General features: G+C 39.1%; 1 pseudogene; it reads right to left on the bottom strand.

The window, feature by feature from the left end:
* Positions 1-214: 214 nt before the first annotated feature.
* On the bottom strand, positions 215-8,592 carry LOC143390401 (ubiquitin carboxyl-terminal hydrolase 31-like; annotated as a pseudogene).
* Positions 8,593-12,079: the final 3,487 nt, after the last annotated feature.

Raw genomic sequence — 12,079 nt, 5'->3', positions numbered from 1 at the left:
AAAATCAGATATCTCCCAATGAGTTTGTTGCAAGCCACTTCCATACATAGGGCTGTGATAGACAGTTTCCTTTTCTCTTTCCTAAGTGCCTGATCACTTTTGAGTAATTTTAAACCCTGTTTTGTTCAATAATATACTATATGGGAGAAAATTGCTAGTTTTTCTTTTCTTTCCCTGGAGGAAAAAAAAAACTCCTCATAGAATTGCATTTCCTTCAGGATCCCCTTTGGGAGTCCACAGTGAAGACCTATAATAAAGAACAAGTGTAGAAGAACAGCTTGCATGAATGATGATGAACAAGATGTACTGTGGAGTTGGGAGTCATTGTTTGCTGCTGGTATACATGGAGGCCCTGCTAGTGTTTGAGGAGACAGCCAACATCACTCAGGGCATCATGTCAGCTCTGGGCATGGTGTGAATCTCTCACACTGTCCCTAGGCTGTGTAAGACACTATTGTGTTTCTAGGGCAGACCCAGGTGGGAGAGAGGCACGTCTAAAGTGAGAAATATGTAAGATAAGTTTGCATTTGGTGCCACAGACCAAGAAATGATAGTTTAATAGCAATCATCAGATACAATTGCAAAACAACTAGATGTTCACACATAGAAGATATACTGTCCATTAAGAGGCAAATGTATCATGAACAGCACCCTAACACTTACTTACTAAAATCTGAATAAGCATCATATGTCCAAGAGCAAATAACCTTAAGCTAATGTGTTTGTAAAGATGAAATTGGATTGACCTTCAAGTGCCTTGTACTTCTAGGGTAGCAACTACAGAATAGCCTCATTGAGGGCTTCATTATCATAATTAGGAGATCTCTCTTCTACAACTGCCTTGATGAGTTAGTTTTCATAAATGAAATAGATATAAACCTCGTGCATGAAACACATATGTATTCTCCTATCATCATAACTGAGATCTTAGAATCCCAGAGATCATCTCTCTCTTGATCCCAAAACTTGCTCATTGCAGAATCACTAGAGGGCATAGAGCTTTTAAAAGACAGTTCTCTTTGCCTTACTTCTTGAATCAGGAGTTATATTTGTTTCCTGTAATTGCCATAGCAAAATTCTAAAAATCTAGTGGTTTAAATAACAAACAATAATATTGTCTCACAGTTTCAGAGGCCATGAATCAGAAATCAAGGTTTTGGCAAAGCCATGTATCTATGAAGCCTAAGGGGAATTCTTTCTTATCTCCTCCTAGTTTCTGATACTTTCAGCAATCTTTGACACTACATTACTTCAGTCTCTGCCTTTCTCCTCACATGGCTTTCTCTTGGTTCATGTGACTGTCTGTCTCTTGTACTCTTCTTATAAGGACTGCAGGTATATTAGATCAAGGGCCAATTCTATTCCAAGATTACCTCAGCTTAGCTAATTATGACTGCAAAGATCCTGTTTCCAAATCAGGTACTTTAGATAGAACCAAAACATACTTTTTGGTGGGGAGTAATAATTCACTCCATATCATTGGCACTAGGGTGAGAATCACATAGGTGATTTGGTGATAGCAACATTGCGAACTATTCATAAATCATTCCAATTTCCCTGGAAAGTAGATATGTCTAGGGAGTTTGGGTTGATGGAGTCAAAATACAGATGAGCAATCTATTTAAAACACAATCCTCTAGAATCCCAAATTATTCATTATGATAACCATGCAGCTTCCTTGATCTTGAATGAGGATCACTTGATATTCTTCAATTTAATAAAAATCTCTATATCAAATGTATTCTATTTTGAAACCAATTACCTAACTTTAACCTAAGATTTTCACATTTAAAAAATTTTAGCAGTCATGCTATTCAGTTATTCAAGCAAGACTAAATAGATTGGATGCATTTGCAACTGCAAAGAAGCACACAAATGCATAGACATACACATTTATCTATGAAAGTGAAATGCATTACTCAATGTAGTCTCTCAGAAGTAAAGTTATTATTTGGAGTAATGCAAATTTAGGGCTAAATGTTACTTTTTTTAAAAAAAGCACTTAGAGATGTAGAGTTATATGTCTGCAAAAATCAAATGTTCAAATTAATGTACAATAGCCTAGTCCACTTCCTGACACATGTGCCTCTCAAATTTCTTTTCAGCAATGTCCAGGGAGTCATTAAGGCTTGTCAGGTATTGGTAAAATGAATAAAGAAACAAGGTTTATAGTTCAGAGGGGAGGATCATAAAAATGTTTCCTTCACAAACAGAATTATATGCAATCACTGTCATGGAAAAGGGCAAAATTTAGGCGATATTGTCTCAAAATGGGTCACAAGAGCCATGGGAATATGGAATAAATAAGGACATGCTGACATCAGCCTCATAACATGTAGAGATTTTATTAGCTTCTATAAAAGAATAAAAAAGCAAAATTGAGATCTGTGTGGGATGATATTTGACCAAAGATCTTAAATCAGAAAACAATTGCACTTTCAGTCCTACTCCCCATCAATTAAGGAGATATCACTTACTTTCCTTATTATATGCTGAGTATCCCTAATCTGAAAATCTTGAATTCTTGTAAATTCCAAAACTGTTTGATCACTGACATGAGCTTTGAGAGGAAAATTTCACATCTGGTCTATGCAATGACTCATATTTAAAACACTGGTAAACTTAAACTATTATATACAATAACCTTCAGACTATGTGCATGAGGGCATAAAGTATATATGAAATATAAATGGTTTTGTGTTTAGATTTGAGTGTCATCCTCCAGATATAGTTATATTTATACAAATGTATCAACATTTTAAAAAATTCAAAAATCTAAAATATCTGGTCTCAAGCATTTTGGATAGAGGACACTCAATCTGTTATAATTCAGAGGGGAGGATCATAAAAATGTTTCCTTCACAAACAGAATTATATGCAATCACTGTCATGGAAAAAGGCATATATAAAACAAAGGATCAAAAGTAAGAAATTTGGAGAAAGATATTTTCAAATTTAGACAGAATTGAGAGTAATATGAAAAAAGTTGGAAGTTAAATAATGAACATAACAAACAAAAGGGTACATTCTCTATGTGTATACACACACAAACACCCAAACACACAGGATTTTCAATTGCAGATGCATAAATTGGGACAATGTACTTTATGAGAACAAGTATTTACAACTAGCCTGTAAAATTATCAGGAACAAGGAGCCCTTATATGTATATACTGATATATGTTTCTGAATATAGTTTATTGCAGAGAAATGGGCCAGGAGTAACTAGAGAATTTATATCCAAGATAATTTGAAATTTGTGACATATACATAAAAATGTTTGTCTTTTCTGATCCTTCCATTATCTCAGACCTTATCTCAAATTCATTCTTAGAAGCTATAAAGGTAAGCCACAATATGTCCAATCTGTTTATAGACTGGTATGACATGGAAAATACATAAAGTTTTTAACCATGTCACTTTATAAATGTCAGTGATTTGCCATCAAATAAAGTAATATTTCTCAATCAAAGGATCAAAATTTTGACATTTGGAGAAAGATATTTCTAATTTGAGAGAGAATTGAGAGTAACATGAAAAAAATGGAAATTAAATAATAAACATAACAAACAAAAGAGTACATTTTGTGTACAGTGGGTAAGAAATAAAGAGTAGAGGTCAAGTCTTCTCAGAAGTCTGGTGAATTGAAAGTGTCTGAGTGAGGTTCACTGATTCCAGAGACTAGCCTCAGAAGCCTCTGTCACATTTGTAAAGATGAAATTTTCCAAAATGGCTGAGTCAGAATATTGCTTCTTTGCACATATTATTGAATTCTCCCCCATGCTTCTTATGAACACTTATAATTAAAAGACAGTGCTTGGGTTTTATAAACCATAAAGAGGTTCAGAGGTAACAGCTATAAAGAATATAAGGAAACCGACTAGGATGGAACTGAGAAATTATAGTATGTAATTGAAAAGGGTTATATGAATTTCCTTAAAGAAATAAAAAAGGTAAAGATAAAAGAGCAAGTTCATGAGCTGTCACCTGATTCCAGTAAAGGAAAATTAATTCAGTGATTTAGATGCAGGTGCTAAAAGTTCAAGCACAACGGTGACTTTCATTCAACTTGTAATAAATGGCAATGCCTTGGGATGTGTCCTTCTGACAGAATTCCATACTCTTGAATATGCTTCAGCAAAGATACAGCTTTGAATGGCAAACAGAAAAAATATGATGAATAATCATGGGAGACGGGAAGAAAATGTTATTTATAAAAAAGGCAGAGATGGACTGGGACTGTGGCTCAGCGATAGTACCCTTGCCTGGCATGTGTGAGGCACTGGATTTGATTCTCAACACCATGTAAAAACAAATAAAATAAAGATCTATCAACTGAGAAAAAAATTTTAAAAGGAAAAACTATTTAAAAATAAAAAGACAGAGAGGAGACATTAGAAATTAGATATCAGTGATATCTAATGATATTGCAGAGTCGAATCTTGGAAGACAATTCAGATAGTGTTTGAACATCACAGAATGAACATAATACAAACCTAAATGATATGAGTCAAACATTCAATTTGGCCTCTTCATGAAATCAAGAGATGTGGTAAATACAAATTGTATGAAGTTGCTGCTAATGTAACATGGTATTCTTTAGTACAGTAAACATTTTTCTAAATAAAGGAGTACTCTCTAATATAACATACAAAATATAGTAAGTGCATAAATCATTTATGGTCATTTTAAAATTATCAAGTAATATGTATCATACATACTATATATGTGCTATAATTTTATATAGATTTGGCAGTGTTATTTACAGCAATACCACCAAAAACATTTGGGTAGTACATTGTGCTACAAAGTTACAATAGCCATGACATCATTAAGCCACAGAAATTTTTCAGTATTAAAAAACCATTACTTTATGTACAAAATTAGAAAAATTAAAAATATTATGGGACCACAGTTGTATGATGTGTTGACTAAAATGTTGTAATGTGAAACATGACTATATTAACAGGTAAATTGTAGCAATTCTTATAAGCAATGGTATTAACTTAATTCCAGACATAACATTGGGCATAGCTTTGTGTTATAGACCTAGGGTACCAGTTCCTCTTCTCCATGATTTCCATCTCTAGCATTAGCAGATATTTAAGCACAAAATACCCGTTGCTATATTTGGGATCTTGAATGTCCACAGGTCTCCAGCCTGTGGTGCTATTGGGATATGGTGGAAACTTTAGGAGGTGGGGCCTAGTGGGAGAAAGTCAGGTTACTTGGAGCATGCCCTTAAAGGAAATATTAGGAGCCTGACTGCTCCTCTTCCTCTCTCTCTGCTTCCCCAGCTACCATGAGGTGAACAGCTTTGCTTCCTCATGTCTTCCATATCATGATGTTCTGTTCTTCATCATAGACCCAAAATCCACAGCGCCAACTGACCATGCCCTGACAACTTTCAAACCATGAACAATATTGAAACTTTTCTCCTCTAAATTGATTTATTTCAGGGTTTTTTCCCTTTAATCCATTTACTGATGCACATCCATCCTGGACTAGCTGAATGTAGATGCCTGGGAAACATTAGTGTTAAAATATTTCCCTTTACAAAGACTGGTAAATGGACTGCAATTGTCAAAAGCAATAGTTTTTTCCTTGGTTTGTTTCATATGTTATTGTCATAGTTTTTTAGAGCTCCTGGTGCCACTCAACAATACACAGTGTAGACAAATCCTGCTCAGATGAAACCCAAGTAAAATAATTCGCCCTTCCACACACTAATGATAGCTTAACTGGTTCACAGGTTTCAAGACCCTAGTGTCCAATGAAAGTCATTAGAGTTCTCTAGAAAGAAATATATACAATTGCTAAAAAGGATGCCTGGGTATTGTCTATAATTACTCCAGTTAGCCTGGCATCAATGCTTTGCCTATGGCTGTTATTTGGTTCAATGACAGAATAAGATGACACTTTTAACAATTTACAACTGACTTCTCCTTGCATACAAACGCACACTCACTCATGCATGCACACATGCACGCACACACAATCAGGCACATGACCCAAAAAATAACAACACAAAAGCATAGAGGGCTTTGGTGGGAAAGGAGGGATGCTAAATAAATAAACATCTTTACAGACAGAACACTTAGGCTGCGGGAACATCCCTGAGGTTTCTGAGAAGGCTGTGCAGAGGTCTGCATGCTAGAAGTAACTTTTTGGAGGCTTTCTCATGAGGCTGCTTGCCGCTGGGAGATGAGGGAGGTCTGGAATTCATCTGGGAAGACTTGGATTGTGAGCAGAGAGCAGGGAATGTTTAGTGGAGGCAGGGTCCTTGGAGACAAGCTGCTCCTTTCCAACTGCCTTTGCATTTGGTTGCTGGGGGCCTGGAGGCTGGTGGCCTTTCTTGGCCTTGTCATCCATGGCACTCTTACTGTCCGACTTGACAGAGCTCCCACCTGTCTTTTTAGACAGCAAGGTTTTCTTGCGGAGGTCCGTCAACCACCTAGTTTCTTTCTGCTTCAAGGCTGACTTGAAAAAGGACAGCCCTTTATCCTCAGACTTGCTGTCTCTCTTCAGACCAGACCACATGCTCATGCTGGGGGAGTGCAGGCTGGCTATGGAGGATCTCCACCCATGCTTGCCAACACGCCTGCCTCCCTGGCTCTGGTCTGTCTCACCCAAGGGGAGCTGGGTTTGGAGATGGAGGTGACACTGGCTGGGTCATATCCCAGGCTTTGTCTGGAGCCCTCCCTATTCAAGGTCCAGTCTGAAGTCCTGTTCTTCCCAGGAGGGAAGGGGCCTCTAGTAGCAGAGACTGATGTTTTTGGTTTTTTTTTTTTTTTTTTTTTTTTTTTTTTTTTTTTTTTTGGCAAATGTAGAGAAAGCAATGTAATCGAGGGCAGAAGCTGATTTCTGCTTCTGTGGTGAGGGAAATGATGTGGAATCATGGGACTTGGGGAATGACTCCTTTCTGAGCTGGGCAGGAGCAGAGAATGAATTCCTTCCACTGGCCCTGGAAGAATCTGCTTTGCTTCAAGAGCAAGAAGGCTTTAGAGAAACTTTTACAGGAACAGGAGAAGAAGGGGATGTATTTGAAAGAGATGATTCTTGGCTTGCCAAGGCTGTTCTCCCCTTCTACATGCTTTTATCTGGCTCAGAAGTGCCTTTGGAGCTGGGGGATCTTTTGGTGTACTCTCTGGTTTCTTTGTGAGCGAGCCTGGGTGGCCTAGGGATTTCACTTCTTTGACAGGAGAGCTGTCCATGGAATCACTCTGATTCACTTAAGCAATCTGGTTATTGTTATCAAATGAATTGGAGACAGGAGGTAAGTGATGCCCTTGTGCTAAGTTTTTGCTCTGTGTATCTACAACACTGGAGTTCAATTTTCAGGTATCTGACTCTTCTCTGAACACAAGCCCCTCCATGACAGCTAGGGGGGCTTGGCTCACAGCCTTGTGTTCTCTGCGAATATCACTTGCTTCCTGATAACTGCTGGAAAGGTTCCTAAAGCTGCCAAAGAAAGAGATGAAGAGAGACCTCATCATCCCCTGCCTCCCCAATCTTCTCTAAGGTGGAGGCAGACCTGTGAGTCAGAGTCCCCTGAGAAGGGGAAAGAGAATTGGAGAACATCTGCAGCTTTGCAGACAGGGACCAAGAAGATCTCATGCAATTTTCATTAACAACCAAGGAGCTGGTCACAGATGATCTGGAGGAGAAGCTCTAGCGCTGGACACTCCTCACAAATGGCTGAGATGAAAAGTCACCACCATCTTCACTCCTTTCCCTGTCATCTCCATGGACTTGGAGATTGAGGCCAGAGAGGTGCATGTGGAGGAGGCTGCTGAAGTCACACTGGCTTGCTTGCTCCCCGGAAGCCCACTCACCCAGTGCTCGCACAGGGAAGAACTTGTGGAGCCAGCTACTGAACTATTAGCCGACTATGATGGGATGGCTGTCTGCCTTTGGTAGAAAAGGATATAGACTTTCTGGGTGCACACCTCACCCTCTGACAGCTGCTGCACATCACTGTCATTAAAGCAATACAAGAGGCCATCCACGGAGTTCTTATAATATGCTGTGTAGTGCCCCCCATGCATGGTGCCATGGTGATTGCACACAGCATACAGGTCATAGATGTAGTCCTCAGGGTCCCTCCTGAGTCCATAGGGCCGCCTCCACAGGGACCAATGCACACAGCATACAGGTCATAGATGTAGTCCTCAGGGTCCCTCCTGAGTCCATAGGGCCGCCTCCACAGGGACCAATGGGATGGCAAACTCCAGCTGCTCTGACTTCTATTGACCACTTGAGGAGTCATGTCCAGGCCAGTCAAGAGGAACTTGACTATGTGCTGAAGTTTCACAGGCCTGACTCCTTCCTGTTGAAACCTCTTGAGGTGTAATGATGAGCACAACAGGCAGAGTCCACAGGCTCAGTGTGATGCTCCCCTGCTGCAGCTGCTTGCAATGTGGGCAATGTGGGCGATGCCAGGCATCAGCTGGGGCCAGTTCCTCTCGACCTGGCCTCTTTGCGCTGCATCCCGAGGGCTGCTGGGGTCAGGCGAGGGCTCCAGCCGCCTGCCAGGTACTGGCCCAGCGCCAGGTACTGGGCGAAGAGCTTGGTGTTGCTGAGATACTGCATCACGGCATTCATGAAGCACGTGTTGCTGTGGTTTCTGAGCCCCGTGGTTTCCGAGCCCTGCCACTCAGGCACCAGCTTGGCGGCTCAGGTGGGCGGTACAGGCGAGGCGGGCGACAGCGTGGGCGAGGCAGGAGGAACTGGCGGGAAGCAGCTGCAGAGGCTTCCATGGTTTGGGCCGCTCCCTCAGAGCTAAGGTGCGAGAGCCTGGACAGCTTCTTGGGGATGCAGCTCATGAAGCTGCCCATGGAAGGCGCTGAAGAAGGCGACCGGCCCGGACCCCCGTGCCGCTGCTGCCTGCATGGCGACTCTGGAACAGCTGCTTGCTGAAAGAGAACTTCTCCTTCCAGCCTGCCGCATCTACCTTGGATTGGCCGAAGCTGCCGATGCTCATCACCATGCCTGCCTGCCGGGCCTGGGACCCCGCCATTGCTGCAGTGCATCCCGCCGCTCTGCACCTTACCAGCCTGAGGGCTCGATACCCCACACACCTCAGAGCGCCTCCGAGCCAGCAAGCGAATCTATTTCACGATTTTTTCACAGTTATGAAAATCTGACTAAACACCTGTATCATAGGACTTCCATTATGGAAAAATGTTATTTGAATCCATATGTGCCACACACTGCACTCATTATGGAGATAGCAAGAATGAATGAATAATCTTCATTCTAGGATGTGAAGCTAATGGCAAAGTTATGCATGGGGAGACAGAGTACAAGAACAAATAATGGACCCAGCATGGAGGAGAAAACTTGCTGGAGTGACATAGGAATCAAATGAAAATGAGGATGAGATATGGCATAGTGGGATGTTTGAGATGAACTCCAGGCAGTAGGGAACAACATCATGGCAAGACGTACTAGGAAAATATAGGTACAATGTCATTTCATTCTATATAAATCCAGATATGTAAATTTAAAATAACAAAGTTTAAGAGGTATTAATAAATTATTACTTTATGTACAAAATTTGAAAAGTAATAAATTTCCTAAATGTAAAAGATTATTAACTTTAACCTTTTTGAGTTAACATTTTCTACGATTTCATGTGACCACTTTAGCTAATTCAGACAAATTTCTCCCTTCCTTTGTCAAAATTTACCTTCAAACTTCTGTGAATGCATTTGGTGACTTCCATTCTATAATTTTAGTGTGCATAATTATCTTACTCCATTTTCTGTTGCTATTACTGAATACCATAGAAAAAGTAATTTATAAAGAGTAAAGTTTTTTTTTTCAGCTCATGTTTCTGGGAATCCAAGGATGAAGTGCTGCAAATGAAAAAGTTCTACTTTTTTTGGAGCCTCTTTGTAGATTCTCAAAGTGATGTAGGGCATCACAGGGTGAGGCAGAATGTACTGGTTAAAGTTTCTCTGCCTCTTTTTTGTTAAAAGCAGAGTCCCTTTTGTTAAGTTCTACTCCTATTACCTCATTTAACCTTAATTACCTCCCAAATCCCATACAAGGATTAAATTTCTAGCCTTTTAATAACTCACAATGGGGATTAAATTTCAACATGAATTTTAGTGGGGCATATGAACCATAACCACAACTCTACAAATCATTTCCCTGTACATTATAAAAACATAACTTAAATCCACATTAAATATTGCTACTGGGGCTCAGGCTAATGCCTGGGGTAATGTTTCCAAATCTGAAACTTTGAAACAGGATTTGAATGCAATAAAACAACAAGAAGAAGTTCACCAATCCACTATCACATGTTCTGTAGATTTAAGAAAATGTCTGGTATGAACTAATAACAAAGCTTCTGGTCATGTAGAGTGAAATGTGTTCCTCCAAGGTGAATCCACTGTTCCAGAATGCCATGACATCTATACAGTTTAGATTCATTCACATGGAAGAAATATTATTAAATAATGAACCTTTTGAATGATGCAGGCCTTTGGGGCACTTGTGTAAGAGGCAACTCCCTGATGTTGATGGGAAGCTCATAATTGCAAGCTGCAGATAATTGGCTGGAGAAGAAAGAAAAACTCACGGGATCTTAGAAATCGCATGAAGCCTATGGAATTCAGCCTTTGAATAAGAAAAGGATGATGGTAATTTTTAAAATAGCATGGCATGTCCAGATTTCTATTTCAGAGAGAACATTATGACAACAGTGTAGGGGAGGAAAGACTTTAGGATTTATGTCCTGTTGGGGTTCAGATTTGTGTTTAGGTCAGGAGATGGGACCTGTTAGCAGTGTCAGTTTGAGGGAAGAGAAAACAATTTTAAAAATATTAAACCATTCATTCAACAAATAGTTTGTGGACATTTACTAGGAGCCAACAATGATTCTGTGCCTTAAGAAGTAAAATCCAAAGCACTTGGGGCTTGACTAGATATATTTGTTGAACAGTTAATAGCAATCTTCTAGGGGGAGAGAAGAAAAGGGTAAAGCTCTTTTTGCCTCTGCAGTTTTGCAAAGCCAATTCAAGAAGATAGATTTTTAATTTGGTCACAAATGAAGAGTCAATTTTGAGAGGCAGACATAGAAGAAAAAGGATGAAACTGGCCCAGCAGACAAACAAAATTATCCAAGGCCTGGGTGCTCCAGGTGAGAGCCTTTGATGCCAGATTATCTAATTCAACACTGGTGTCCCCTGGTGGTAATGGAAGGTTCAGTTCATGTCAAGGAATATGCTGGGAAAACCTTTGAAGGACAAGATAAATCTTTTGAGTTTTATCGTGAATGCAATGAATTGTCACTGGAATATTTCACAGGAATATTTAAAAATGAGATGAAGAATATGTACTATGGAGGAATCTAGTCTAGGTATATAGTTGGGTGCTTCATTTAAATATACATTTCATCCTGTATCAGTTATCCATTGATGTCTCTCCACATTTTAAGCTATTACTGATAGACTGCATCAATATTTTTATGATTCATACAGGGTATTATTATCTGGAATAGTGATTTTATATAATTCTAAAATGCCTATTTTTCTCCTATGGATTTTGAATGGATTTGTTAGTTCAAATGACAAGATAGTTTGATGGAATTATACTTTTACTTGTTCTGAATTATCATATTATATAATTTTGTCTCTCTTTGCAAAAGTGTATTCCACATCCAATGCTGGTTACACCCCAAATAAATCAAAAATTTAATTATTCTTCCTCTTTTAAAAATATCAAGCAGGTTTTTAATCAGAAAAGAAACATTTCCAATTTCAGATATTTCTTGAATTTTAATTTGCAATTTACATATTCCTATTTAAGCTCATTCATTTCTACTCTAATATAACTAATGATTAAAAACATATGAGAATCAATTTTTAAGACTAATATTGAAAAAGCTTGTTTATTTATATTCAATTTTTACCTACTGCTGTTGGAATGTTCTCCTGAATGTTGTGGTGGGTTCTTTATTTAAGCGATAGCATAAATTGTCTTTTACAGAACTACTGCCTCTAGGAAACGTTCAAGGATTGATATTTTTCAATCTTTTTTTCCCTTTATTCAGTGTCACTTAAGATCC

The sequence above is a fragment of the Callospermophilus lateralis genome (genome assembly GCF_048772815.1).
Source record: "Callospermophilus lateralis isolate mCalLat2 chromosome 10 unlocalized genomic scaffold, mCalLat2.hap1 SUPER_10_unloc_2, whole genome shotgun sequence".
Lineage (NCBI taxonomy): Eukaryota > Metazoa > Chordata > Mammalia > Rodentia > Sciuridae > Callospermophilus > Callospermophilus lateralis.
The sequence above is the reverse complement of the archived record's forward strand: the minus strand, read 5'-3'. Positions and strand labels throughout refer to the sequence as shown.